The sequence below is a fragment of the Passer domesticus genome, chromosome 3, assembly GCF_036417665.1.
Source record: "Passer domesticus isolate bPasDom1 chromosome 3, bPasDom1.hap1, whole genome shotgun sequence".
NCBI lineage: Eukaryota > Metazoa > Chordata > Aves > Passeriformes > Passeridae > Passer > Passer domesticus.
The window spans coordinates 76,281,886-76,296,617 of NC_087476.1; positions in this window are offsets into that span (position 1 = coordinate 76,281,886).

The following is a 14,732-nucleotide window of genomic DNA, read 5'->3' on the forward strand; positions in this document are numbered from 1 at the left end:
ATGCAAAGTGCCTCCACAGGCACCTGTGGCTGGTTTGACAATGCCAAGTGCCTCTTGCAAACTGACATCAGGAACCTGGCCTGGTGACTTTTTTGTCTCTGGGGAAGTGCCATCGTTCGTGTCCAGGGCCCGGTGGCCCGGAGTGGATAGCTGCCTGCTGAAATTCAGCACGGATGAGGATGCCACCAGGATGCAAGATGCCCCCACAGGCAACTGTGGCTGGTTTGACATTGCCAAGTGCCTCCTGCAAACTGATATCAGGAACCTGGCCTGGTGACTTTTCTTTCTCTGGGGAAAGGCCATAGATCGTGTCCAGGGCCTTGCGGCCCGGAGTGGCCGGCTGCCTGCTGAAATTCCGCACGGATCAGGATGCCTCCCGGATGGAAAGTGCCCCCACAGGTAACTGTGGCTGGTTTGACAGTGCCAAGTGCCTCCTGCAAACTGACATCCAGAACCTGGCCTGGTGACTTTTGTTTCTCTGGGGAAAGGCCATCATTCTTGTCCGGGGCCCGCTTCCCTGGAGTGGCCGGCTGCCTGCTGAAATTCCGTATGGTTGAGGATACTTCCCAGATGCAAGGTGCCCCCATAGGCACCTGTGGCTGGTTTGACAGTGCCAAGTGCCTCCTGCAAACTGACATCAGGAACCTGGCCTGGTGACTTTTGTTTCTCTGGGGAAAGGCCTTCGTTCGTGTCCAGGGCCCGGTGGCATGGAGTGGCTGGCTGCCTGCTGAAATTCCGCGCGGATGAGGATACCACCAGGATGTAGGATACCACCAGGATGAAAGATACCCCCACAGGCAACTGTGGCTGGTTTGTCAGTGCCAAGTGCCTCCTGCAAACTGACATCAGGAATCTGGCCTCGTGACTTTTGTTTCTCTGGGGAAAGGCCATGGTTCATGTCCAGGGCCTGGTGGCCCGGAGTGGCCGGCTGCCTGCTGAAATTCCGCATGGATCAGGCTACCTCCCAGATAAAAGGAGCCCCCACAAGCAACTGTGGCTGGTTTGACAGTGCCAAGTGCCTCCTGCAAACTGACAGCAGGAACCTGGCCTGGTGACTTTTGTTTCTCTGGGGAAAGGCCATCGTTCCTATCCACGGCCGGGGGGCCAGGATTGGCCATCTGCCTGCTGAAATTCGGCAAGGACCAGGATGACTTCCTGACCGAAGGTACCACCACAGCCATCTGTGGCTGGTTTGACAGTGCCAAGTGCCTCCTGCAAACTGACATCAGCAACCTGGCCTGGTGACTTTTGTTTCTCTGGGGAAAAGGCATGCTTCATATTCTGGACCCTTAGGCGCGGAGTGGCCGGCTGCCTGCTGAAATTCCGCATGGATCAGGATGACGCCCAGATGCAAAGTGCCCCCACAGGCAACTACGGCTTCCCTGACAGTGCCAAGTGCCTCCTGCAAATTGACATCAGGAACCTGGCCAGGTGACCTTTGTTTCTCTGGGTAAAGGCCACCGTTCCTCTCCCGTGCCCGGTCGCCTGGAATGGCCGGCTGCCTGCCGGAATTCCACACGGATCAGGATAGCTCCCAGATGGAAGGAGCCCCCACAGGCAACTGTGGCTGGTTTGACAGTGCCAAGTGCCTCCTCCAAACTGACATCAGGAACCTGGCCTGGTGAATTGTGTTTCCCTGGGGAAAGGCCATCGTTCCTATCCAGGGCCGGGTGGCCCGTAGTGGCCGGATGCCCGCTGAAATTCCGCACGGATCAGGATACCGCCTAGAGGCAAGGTGCCCCCAAAGGCACCTGTGGCTGGTTTGACAGTGCCAAGTGCCTCCTGCAAACTGACATCAGGAACCTGGCCTGGTGACTTTTGTTTCTCTGGGGAAAGGCCATGGTTCATGTCCAGGGCCTGGTGGCACGGAGTGCCAGGCTGCCTCCTGAAATTCCGCATGGATCAGGATGACGCCCAGATGGAAAGTGCCCCCACAGGCAACTACGGCTTCCCTGACAGTGCCAAGTGCCTCTTGCAAACTGACATCAGGAACCTGGCCGGGTGACTTTTGTTTCTCTGGGGAAAGGCCATCTTTCATGTCCAGGCCCTTGCAGCCCGGAGTGCCCGGCTGCCTGCTGAAATTCCTCACAAATCAGGATGCCTCCGAGATGCAAGGTGCCCCCACAGGCAACTGTGGCTGGTTTGACAGTGCCAAGTGCCTCCTGCAAACTGACATCAGGAACCTGGCCTGGTGACTTTTGTTTCTCTGGGGAAAGGCCATGATTCGTGTCCCGGTCCCGGTGGTCCGGAGTCGCCGTCTGCCTGCTGAAATTCCGAACGGATCAGGATGCCTCCCAGATGCAAAGTGCCTCCACAGGCACCTGTGGCTGGTTTGACAGTGCCAAGTGCCTCCTGCAAACTGACATCAGGAACCTGGCCTGGTGACTTTTGTGTCTCTGGGAAAGTGCCATCGTTCGTGTCCAGGGCCCGGTGGCCCGGAGTGGACGGCTGCCTGCTGAAATTCCAAACGGATCAGGCTACCTCCCAGACCGATGGTACCACCACAGGCAACAGTGTCTGGTTTGACAGTGCCAAGTGCCTCCTGCAAACTGACATCAGAAACCTGGCCTGGTGACGTTTCTTTCTCTGGGGAAAGGCCATGCTTCATATCCTGGACCCATAGGACTGGAGTGGCCGGCTGCATGCTGAAATTCCGCACGGATCAGGATAGCTCCCAGATGGAAAGTGCCCCCACAGGCAACTGCGGCATCCCTGACAGTGCCAAGTGCCTCCTGCAAATTGACATCAGGAACCTGGCCTGGTGTCTTTTGTTTCTCTGAGGAAAGGCCATCGTTCCTATCCAGGGCCGGGCGGCCCGGGGTGGCCGGCTGCCTGCTGAAATTCCAAACGGATCAGGATACCACAAGGATGCAAGGTGCCCCCACAGGCAACTGTGTCTGGTTTGACAGTGCCAAGTGCCTCCTGCAAACTGACATCAGGAACCTGGCCTGGTGACTTTTTTTTTCTCTGGGGAAAGGCCATGGTTCATGTCCAGGGCCTGGTGGCCCGGAGTGGCCGGCTGCCTCCTGAAATTCCGCATGGATCAGGATGCCGCCCAGATGGAAAGTGCCCCCACAGGCAACTACGGCTTCCCTGACAGTGCCAAGTGCCTCCTGCAAACTGACATCAGCAACCTGGCCTGGTGACTTTTGTTTCTCTGGGGAAAGGCCATGGTTCATATCCTGGACACGTAGGACCGGAGTGGCCGGCTGTCTGCTGAAATTCCGCACGGATCAGGATGCCTCCCGGATGGAAAGTGCCCCCACATGTAACTGTGGCTGGTTTGACAGTGCCAAGTGCCTCCTGCAAACTGACATCAGGAACCTGGCCTGGTGACTTTTGTTTCTCTGGGGAAGTGCCATCGTTCGTGTCCAGGGCCCGGTGGCCCGTAGTGGCCGGCCGACTGCTGAAATTCCGAACGGATCTGGATACCTCACAGACCGATGGTACCACCACAGGCAACTGTGGCTGGTTTGACAGTGCCAAGTACCTCCTACAAACTGACGTCAGGAACCTGGCCTGGTGACTTTTGTTTCTCAGGGGAAAGGCCATGCTTCATATCCTGGACCCTTAGGACCGGAGAGGCCGGCTGCGTGCTGAAATTCCAAACAGATCAGGATGCCGCCCAAATGCAAGGCACCCCCACAGGCACCTGTGGCTGGTTTGACAGTGCCTAGTGCCTCCTGCAAACTGACATCAGGAACCTGGCCTGGTGACTTTTGTTTCTCTGGGGAAAGGCCATGATTCCTGTCCCGGGCCGGGAGGCTCGGACTGGCCGGCTGCCTGCTGAAATTCCGAACGGATCAGGATGCCTCCCAGATGCAAAGTGCCTCCACAGGCACCTGTGGCTGGTTTGACAATGCCAAGTGCCTCTTGCAAACTGACATCAGGAACCTGGCCTGGTGACTTTTTTGTCTCTGGGGAAGTGCCATCGTTCGTGTCCAGGGCCCGGTGGCCCGGAGTGGATAGCTGCCTGCTGAAATTCAGCACGGATGAGGATGCCACCAGGATGCAAGATGCCCCCACAGGCAACTGTGGCTGGTTTGACATTGCCAAGTGCCTCCTGCAAACTGATATCAGGAACCTGGCCTGGTGACTTTTCTTTCTCTGGGGAAAGGCCATAGATCGTGTCCAGGGCCTTGCGGCCCGGAGTGGCCGGCTGCCTGCTGAAATTCCGCACGGATCAGGATGCCTCCCGGATGGAAAGTGCCCCCACAGGTAACTGTGGCTGGTTTGACAGTGCCAAGTGCCTCCTGCAAACTGACATCCAGAACCTGGCCTGGTGACTTTTGTTTCTCTGGGGAAAGGCCATCATTCTTGTCCGGGGCCCGCTTCCCTGGAGTGGCCGGCTGCCTGCTGAAATTCCGTATGGTTGAGGATACTTCCCAGATGCAAGGTGCCCCCATAGGCACCTGTGGCTGGTTTGACAGTGCCAAGTGCCTCCTGCAAACTGACATCAGGAACCTGGCCTGGTGACTTTTGTTTCTCTGGGGAAAGGCCTTCGTTCGTGTCCAGGGCCCGGTGGCCCGGCGTGGCCGGCTGCCTCCTGAAATTCCGCATGGATCAGGATGCCGCCCAGATGGAAAGTGCCCCCACAGGCAACTACGGCTTCCCTGACAGTGCCAAGTGCCTCTTGCAAACTGACATCAGCAACCTGGCCGGGTGACTTTTGTTTCTCTGGGGAAAGGCCATGGTCCATGTCCAGGCCCTTGCGGCCCGGAGTGGCCGGCTGCCTGCTGAAATTCCTCACAAATCAGGATGCCTCCGAGATGCAAGGTGCCCCCACAGGCAACTGTGGCTGGTTTGACAGTGCCAAGTGCCTCCTGCAAACTGACATCAGGAACCTGGCGTGGTGACATTTGTTTCTCATGGGAAGTGCCATCGTTCTTGTCCAGGGCCCGGTGGCCCGGCGTGGCCGGCTGCCTTCTGAAATTCCGAACGGATCAGGATACCTCCAGGATGCAGGACGCCCCCACAGGCAACTGTGGCTGGTTTGACAGTGCCAAGTGCCTCCTGCAAACTGACATCAGCAACCTGGCCTGGTGACTTTTGTTTCTCTGGGGAAAGGCCATGGTTCATATCCTGGACACGTAGGACCGGAGTGGCCGGCTGTCTGCTGAAATTCCGCACGGATCAGGATGCCTCCCGGATGGAAAGTGCCCCCACATGTAACTGTGGCTGGTTTGACAGTGCCAAGTGCCTCCTGCAAACTGACATCAGGAACCTGGCCTGGTGACTTTTGTTTCTCTGGGGAAGTGCCATCGTTCGTGTCCAGGGCCCGGTGGCCCGTAGTGGCCGGCCGACTGCTGAAATTCCGAACGGATCTGGATACCTCACAGACCGATGGTACCACCACAGGCAACTGTGGCTGGTTTGACAGTGCCAAGTACCTCCTACAAACTGACGTCAGGAACCTGGCCTGGTGACTTTTGTTTCTCAGGGGAAAGGCCATGCTTCATATCCTGGACCCTTAGGACCGGAGAGGCCGGCTGCGTGCTGAAATTCCAAACAGATCAGGATGCCGCCCAAATGCAAGGCACCCCCACAGGCACCTGTGGCTGGTTTGACAGTGCCTAGTGCCTCCTGCAAACTGACATCAGGAACCTGGCCTGGTGACTTTTGTTTCTCTGGGGAAAGGCCATGATTCCTGTCCCGGGCCGGGAGGCTCGGACTGGCCGGCTGCCTGCTGAAATTCCGAACGGATCAGGATGCCTCCCAGATGCAAAGTGCCTCCACAGGCACCTGTGGCTGGTTTGACAGTGCCAAGTGCCTCTTGCAAACTGACATCAGGAACCTGGCCTGGTGACTTTTTTGTCTCTGGGGAAGTGCCATCGTTCGTGTCCAGGGCCCGGTGGCCCGGAGTGGATAGCTGCCTGCTGAAATTCAGCACGGATGAGGATGCCACCAGGATGCAAGATGCCCCCACAGGCAACTGTGGCTGGTTTGACATTGCCAAGTGCCTCCTGCAAACTGATATCAGGAACCTGGCCTGGTGACTTTTCTTTCTCTGGGGAAAGGCCATAGATCGTGTCCAGGGCCTTGCGGCCCGGAGTGGCCGGCTGCCTGCTGAAATTCCGCACGGATCAGGATGCCTCCCGGATGGAAAGTGCCCCCACAGGTAACTGTGGCTGGTTTGACAGTGCCAAGTGCCTCCTGCAAACTGACATCCAGAACCTGGCCTGGTGACTTTTGTTTCTCTGGGGAAAGGCCATCATTCTTGTCCGGGGCCCGCTTCCCTGGAGTGGCCGGCTGCCTGCTGAAATTCCGTATGGTTGAGGATACTTCCCAGATGCAAGGTGCCCCCATAGGCACCTGTGGCTGGTTTGACAGTGCCAAGTGCCTCCTGCAAACTGACATCAGGAACCTGGCCTGGTGACTTTTGTTTCTCTGGGGAAAGGCCTTCGTTCGTGTCCAGGGCCCGGTGGCATGGAGTGGCTGGCTGCCTGCTGAAATTCCGCGCGGATGAGGATACCACCAGGATGTAGGATACCACCAGGATGAAAGATACCCCCACAGGCAACTGTGGCTGGTTTGTCAGTGCCAAGTGCCTCCTGCAAACTGACATCAGGAATCTGGCCTCGTGACTTTTGTTTCTCTGGGGAAAGGCCATGGTTCATGTCCAGGGCCTGGTGGCCCGGAGTGGCCGGCTGCCTGCTGAAATTCCGCATGGATCAGGCTACCTCCCAGATAAAAGGAGCCCCCACAAGCAACTGTGGCTGGTTTGACAGTGCCAAGTGCCTCCTGCAAACTGACAGCAGGAACCTGGCCTGGTGACTTTTGTTTCTCTGGGGAAAGGCCATCGTTCCTATCCACGGCCGGGGGGCCAGGATTGGCCATCTGCCTGCTGAAATTCGGCAAGGACCAGGATGACTTCCTGACCGAAGGTACCACCACAGCCATCTGTGGCTGGTTTGACAGTGCCAAGTGCCTCCTGCAAACTGACATCAGCAACCTGGCCTGGTGACTTTTGTTTCTCTGGGGAAAAGGCATGCTTCATATTCTGGACCCTTAGGCGCGGAGTGGCCGGCTGCCTGCTGAAATTCCGCATGGATCAGGATGACGCCCAGATGCAAAGTGCCCCCACAGGCAACTACGGCTTCCCTGACAGTGCCAAGTGCCTCCTGCAAATTGACATCAGGAACCTGGCCAGGTGACCTTTGTTTCTCTGGGTAAAGGCCACCGTTCCTCTCCCGTGCCCGGTCGCCTGGAATGGCCGGCTGCCTGCCGGAATTCCACACGGATCAGGATAGCTCCCAGATGGAAGGAGCCCCCACAGGCAACTGTGGCTGGTTTGACAGTGCCAAGTGCCTCCTCCAAACTGACATCAGGAACCTGGCCTGGTGAATTGTGTTTCCCTGGGGAAAGGCCATCGTTCCTATCCAGGGCCGGGTGGCCCGTAGTGGCCGGATGCCCGCTGAAATTCCGCACGGATCAGGATACCGCCTAGACGCAAGGTGCCCCCAAAGGCACCTGTGGCTGGTTTGACAGTGCCAAGTGCCTCCTGCAAACTGACATCAGGAACCTGGCCTGGTGACTTTTGTTTCTCTGGGGAAAGGCCATGGTTCATGTCCAGGGCCTGGTGGCACGGAGTGCCAGGCTGCCTCCTGAAATTCCGCATGGATCAGGATGACGCCCAGATGGAAAGTGCCCCCACAGGCAACTACGGCTTCCCTGACAGTGCCAAGTGCCTCTTGCAAACTGACATCAGGAACCTGGCCGGGTGACTTTTGTTTCTCTGGGGAAAGGCCATCTTTCATGTCCAGGCCCTTGCAGCCCGGAGTGCCCGGCTGCCTGCTGAAATTCCTCACAAATCAGGATGCCTCCGAGATGCAAGGTGCCCCCACAGGCAACTGTGGCTGGTTTGACAGTGCCAAGTGCCTCCTGCAAACTGACATCAGCAACCTGGCCTGGTGACTTTTGTTTCTCTGGGGAAAGGCCATGCTTCATATCCTGGACATGTAGGACCGGAGAGGCCGGCTGCCTGCTGAAATTCCGTACGGATCAGGATGCCTCCCAGATTCAAGGTGCCCCCACAGGCAACAGTGGCTGGTTTGACAGTGCCAAGTGCCTCCTGCAAACTGACATCAGCAACCTGGCCTGGTGACTTTTGTTTCTCTGGGGAAAGGCCATGATTCGTGTCCCGGTCCCGGTGGTCCGGAGTCGCCGTCTGCCTGCTGAAATTCCGAACGGATCAGGATGCCTCCCAGATGCAAAATGCCTCCACAGGCACCTGTGGCTGGTTTGACAGTGCCAAGTGCCTCCTGCAAACTGACATCAGGAACCTGGCCTGGTGACTTTTGTGTCTCTGGGAAAGTGCCATCGTTCATGTCCAGGGCCCGGTGGCCCGGAGTGGACGGCTGCCTGCTGAAATTCCAAACGGATCAGGCTACCTCCCAGACCGATGGTACCACCACAGGCAACAGTGTCTGGTTTGACAGTGCCAAGTGCCTCCTGCAAACTGACATCAGAAACCTGGCCTGGTGACGTTTGTTTCTCTGGGGAACGGCCATGCTTCATATCCTGGACCCATAGGACTGGAGTGGCCGGCTGCATGCTGAAATTCCGCACGGATCAGGATAGCTCCCAGATGGAAAGTGCCCCCACAGGCAACTGCGGCATCCCTGACAGTGCCAAGTGCCTCCTGCAAATTGACATCAGGAACCTGGCCTGGTGTCTTTTGTTTCTCTGAGGAAAGGCCATCGTTCCTATCCAGGGCCGGGCGGCCCGGGGTGGCCGGCTGCCTGCTGAAATTCCAAACGGATCAGGATACCACAAGGATGCAAGGTGCCCCCACAGGCAACTGTGTCTGGTTTGACAGTGCCAAGTGCCTCCTGCAAACTGACATCAGGAACCTGGCCTGGTGACTTTTTTTTTCTCTGGGGAAAGGCCATGGTTCATGTCCAGGGCCTGGTGGCCCGGAGTGGCCGGCTGCCTCCTGAAATTCCGCATGGATCAGGATGCCGCCCAGATGGAAAGTGCCCCCACAGGCAACTACGGCTTCCCTGACAGTGCCAAGTGCCTCCTGCAAACTGACATCAGCAACCTGGCCTGGTGACTTTTGTTTCTCTGGGGAAAGGCCATGGTTCATATCCTGGACACGTAGGACCGGAGTGGCCGGCTGTCTGCTGAAATTCCGCACGGATCAGGATGCCTCCCGGATGGAAAGTGCCCCCACATGTAATTGTGGCTGGTTTGACAGTGCCAAGTGCCTCCTGCAAACTGACATCAGGAACCTGGCCTGGTGACTTTTGTTTCTCTGGGGAAGTGCCATCGTTCGTGTCCAGGGCCCGGTGGCCCGTAGTGGCCGGCCGACTGCTGAAATTCCGAACGGATCTGGATACCTCACAGACCGATGGTACCACCACAGGCAACTGTGGCTGGTTTGACAGTGCCAAGTACCTCCTACAAACTGACGTCAGGAACCTGGCCTGGTGACTTTTGTTTCTCAGGGGAAAGGCCATGCTTCATATCCTGGACCCTTAGGACCGGAGAGGCCGGCTGCGTGCTGAAATTCCAAACAGATCAGGATGCCGCCCAAATGCAAGGCACCCCCACAGGCACCTGTGGCTGGTTTGACAGTGCCTAGTGCCTCCTGCAAACTGACATCAGGAACCTGGCCTGGTGACTTTTGTTTCTCTGGGGAAAGGCCATGATTCCTGTCCCGGGCCGGGAGGCTCGGACTGGCCGGCTGCCTGCTGAAATTCCGAACGGATCAGGATGCCTCCCAGATGCAAAGTGCCTCCACAGGCACCTGTGGCTGGTTTGACAATGCCAAGTGCCTCTTGCAAACTGACATCAGGAACCTGGCCTGGTGACTTTTTTGTCTCTGGGGAAGTGCCATCGTTCGTGTCCAGGGCCCGGTGGCCCGGAGTGGATAGCTGCCTGCTGAAATTCAGCACGGATGAGGATGCCACCAGGATGCAAGATGCCCCCACAGGCAACTGTGGCTGGTTTGACATTGCCAAGTGCCTCCTGCAAACTGATATCAGGAACCTGGCCTGGTGACTTTTCTTTCTCTGGGGAAAGGCCATAGATCGTGTCCAGGGCCTTGCGGCCCGGAGTGGCCGGCTGCCTGCTGAAATTCCGCACGGATCAGGATGCCTCCCGGATGGAAAGTGCCCCCACAGGTAACTGTGGCTGGTTTGACAGTGCCAAGTGCCTCCTGCAAACTGACATCCAGAACCTGGCCTGGTGACTTTTGTTTCTCTGGGGAAAGGCCATCATTCTTGTCCGGGGCCCGCTTCCCTGGAGTGGCCGGCTGCCTGCTGAAATTCCGTATGGTTGAGGATACTTCCCAGATGCAAGGTGCCCCCATAGGCACCTGTGGCTGGTTTGACAGTGCCAAGTGCCTCCTGCAAACTGACATCAGGAACCTGGCCTGGTGACTTTTGTTTCTCTGGGGAAAGGCCTTCGTTCGTGTCCAGGGCCCGGTGGCCCGGCGTGGCCGGCTGCCTCCTGAAATTCCGCATGGATCAGGATGCCGCCCAGATGGAAAGTGCCCCCACAGGCAACTACGGCTTCCCTGACAGTGCCAAGTGCCTCTTGCAAACTGACATCAGCAACCTGGCCTGGTGACTTTTGTTTCTCTGGGGAAAGGCCATGGTCCATGTCCAGGCCCTTGCGGCCCGGAGTGGCCGGCTGCCTGCTGAAATTCCTCACAAATCAGGATGCCTCCGAGATGCAAGGTGCCCCCACAGGCAACTGTGGCTGGTTTGACAGTGCCAAGTGCCTCCTGCAAACTGACATCAGGAACCTGGCGTGGTGACATTTGTTTCTCATGGGAAGTGCCATCGTTCTTGTCCAGGGCCCGGTGGCCCGGCGTGGCCGGCTGCCTTCTGAAATTCCGAACGGATCAGGATACCTCCAGGATGCAGGACGCCCCCACAGGCAACTGTGGCTGGTTTGACAGTGCCAAGTGCCTCCTGCAAACTGACATCAGCAACCTGGCCTGGTGACTTTTGTTTCTCTGGGGAAAGGCCATGGTTCATATCCTGGACACGTAGGACCGGAGTGGCCGGCTGTCTGCTGAAATTCCGCACGGATCAGGATGCCTCCCGGATGGAAAGTGCCCCCACATGTAACTGTGGCTGGTTTGACAGTGCCAAGTGCCTCCTGCAAACTGACATCAGGAACCTGGCCTGGTGACTTTTGTTTCTCTGGGGAAGTGCCATCGTTCGTGTCCAGGGCCCGGTGGCCCGTAGTGGCCGGCCGACTGCTGAAATTCCGAACGGATCTGGATACCTCACAGACCGATGGTACCACCACAGGCAACTGTGGCTGGTTTGACAGTGCCAAGTACCTCCTACAAACTGACGTCAGGAACCTGGCCTGGTGACTTTTGTTTCTCAGGGGAAAGGCCATGCTTCATATCCTGGACCCTTAGGACCGGAGAGGCCGGCTGCCTGCTGAAATTCCAAACAGATCAGGATGCCGCCCAAATGCAAGGCACCCCCACAGGCACCTGTGGCTGGTTTGACAGTGCCTAGTGCCTCCTGCAAACTGACATCAGGAACCTGGCCTGGTGACTTTTGTTTCTCTGGGGAAAGGCCATGATTCCTGTCCCGGGCCGGGAGGCTCGGACTGGCCGGCTGCCTGCTGAAATTCCGAACGGATCAGGATGCCTCCCAGATGCAAAGTGCCTCCACAGGCACCTGTGGCTGGTTTGACAGTGCCAAGTGCCTCTTGCAAACTGACATCAGGAACCTGGCCTGGTGACTTTTTTGTCTCTGGGGAAGTGCCATCGTTCGTGTCCAGGGCCCGGTGGCCCGGAGTGGATAGCTGCCTGCTGAAATTCAGCACGGATGAGGATGCCACCAGGATGCAAGATGCCCCCACAGGCAACTGTGGCTGGTTTGACATTGCCAAGTGCCTCCTGCAAACTGATATCAGGAACCTGGCCTGGTGACTTTTCTTTCTCTGGGGAAAGGCCATAGATCGTGTCCAGGGCCTTGCGGCCCGGAGTGGCCGGCTGCCTGCTGAAATTCCGCACGGATCAGGATGCCTCCCGGATGGAAAGTGCCCCCACAGGTAACTGTGGCTGGTTTGACAGTGCCAAGTGCCTCCTGCAAACTGACATCCAGAACCTGGCCTGGTGACTTTTGTTTCTCTGGGGAAAGGCCATCATTCTTGTCCGGGGCCCGCTTCCCTGGAGTGGCCGGCTGCCTGCTGAAATTCCGTATGGTTGAGGATACTTCCCAGATGCAAGGTGCCCCCATAGGCACCTGTGGCTGGTTTGACAGTGCCAAGTGCCTCCTGCAAACTGACATCAGGAACCTGGCCTGGTGACTTTTGTTTCTCTGGGGAAAGGCCTTCGTTCGTGTCCAGGGCCCGGTGGCATGGAGTGGCTGGCTGCCTGCTGAAATTCCGCGCGGATGAGGATACCACCAGGATGTAGGATACCACCAGGATGAAAGATACCCCCACAGGCAACTGTGGCTGGTTTGTCAGTGCCAAGTGCCTCCTGCAAACTGACATCAGGAATCTGGCCTCGTGACTTTTGTTTCTCTGGGGAAAGGCCATGGTTCATGTCCAGGGCCTGGTGGCCCGGAGCGGCCGGCTGCCTGCTGAAATTCCGCATGGATCAGGCTACCTCCCAGATAAAAGGAGCCCCCACAAGCAACTGTGGCTGGTTTGACAGTGCCAAGTGCCTCCTGCAAACTGACAGCAGGAACCTGGCCTGGTGACTTTTGTTTCTCTGGGGAAAGGCCATCGTTCCTATCCACGGCCGGGGGGCCAGGATTGGCCATCTGCCTGCTGAAATTCGGCAAGGACCAGGATGACTTCCTGACCGAAGGTACCACCACAGCCATCTGTGGCTGGTTTGACAGTGCCAAGTGCCTCCTGCAAACTGACATCAGCAACCTGGCCTGGTGACTTTTGTTTCTCTGGGGAAAAGGCATGCTTCATATTCTGGACCCTTAGGCGCGGAGTGGCCGGCTGCCTGCTGAAATTCCGCATGGATCAGGATGACGCCCAGATGCAAAGTGCCCCCACAGGCAACTACGGCTTCCCTGACAGTGCCAAGTGCCTCCTGCAAATTGACATCAGGAACCTGGCCAGGTGACCTTTGTTTCTCTGGGTAAAGGCCACCGTTCCTCTCCCGTGCCCGGTCGCCTGGAATGGCCGGCTGCCTGCCGGAATTCCACACGGATCAGGATAGCTCCCAGATGGAAGGAGCCCCCACAGGCAACTGTGGCTGGTTTGACAGTGCCAAGTGCCTCCTCCAAACTGACATCAGGAACCTGGCCTGGTGACTTTTGTTTTTCTGGGTAAAGGCCATAGTTCGTGCCCAGTGCCCGGTGGCCTGGAGAGGCCGGCTGCCTGCTGAAATTCCGAACGGTTGAGGATACCTCCCAGATGCAATGTGCTCCCACAGGCAACTGTGGCTGGTATGACAGTGCCAGAGTGCCTCCTGCAAACTGACATCAGGAACCTGGCCTGGTGACTTTTGTTTCTCTGGGGAAAGGCCATGATTTGTATCCAGTTCCCCGTGGTCCGGAGTGCCCGGCTGCCTGCTCAAATTCCGCATGAATCAGGATACCTCCCAGATGCAGGGAGCCCCCACAGGCAACTGTGGCTGGTTTGACAGTGCCAAGTGCCTCCTGCAAACTGACATCAGGAACCTGGCCTGGTGAATTGTGTTTCCCTGGGGAAAGGCCATCGTTCCTATCCAGGGCCGGGTGGCCCGTAGTGGCCGGATGCCCGCTGAAATTCCGCACGGATCAGGATACCGCCTAGACGCAAGGTGCCCCCAAAGGCACCTGTGGCTGGTTTGACAGTGCCAAGTGCCTCCTGCAAACTGACATCAGGAACCTGGCCTGGTGACTTTTGTTTCTCTGGGGAAAGGCCATGGTTCATGTCCAGGGCCTGGTGGCACGGAGTGCCAGGCTGCCTCCTGAAATTCCGCATGGATCAGGATGACGCCCAGATGGAAAGTGCCCCCACAGGCAACTACGGCTTCCCTGACAGTGCCAAGTGCCTCTTGCAAACTGACATCAGGAACCTGGCCGGGTGACTTTTGTTTCTCTGGGGAAAGGCCATCTTTCATGTCCAGGCCCTTGCGGCCCGGAGTGCCCGGCTGCCTGCTGAAATTCCTCACAAATCAGGATGCCTCCGAGATGCAAGGTGCCCCCACAGGCAACTGTGGCTGGTTTGACAGTGCCAAGTGCCTCCTGCAAACTGACATCAGCAACCTGGCCTGGTGACTTTTCTTTCTCTGGGGAAAGGCCATGCTTCATATCCTGGACATGTAGGACCGGAGAGGCCGGCTGCCTGCTGAAATTCCGTACGGATCAGGATGCCTCCCAGATTCAAGGTGCCCCCACAGGCAACAGTGGCTGGTTTGACAGTGCCAAGTGCCTCCTGCAAACTGACATCAGGAACCTGGCCTGGTGACTTTTGTTTCTCTGGGGAAAGGCCATGATTCGTGTCCCGGTCCCGGTGGTCCGGAGTCGCCGTCTGCCTGCTGAAATTCCGAACGGATCAGGATGCCTCCCAGATGCAAAGTGCCTCCACAGGCACCTGTGGCTGGTTTGACAGTGCCAAGTGCCTCCTGCAAACTGACATCAGGAACCTGGCCTGGTGACTTTTGTGTCTCTGGGAAAGTGCCATCGTTCGTGTCCAGGGCCCGGTGGCCCGGAGTGGACGGCTGCCTGCTGAAATTCCAAACGGATCAGGATACCTCTCAGACCGAAGGTACCACCACAGGCAACAGTGTCTGGTTTGACAGTGCC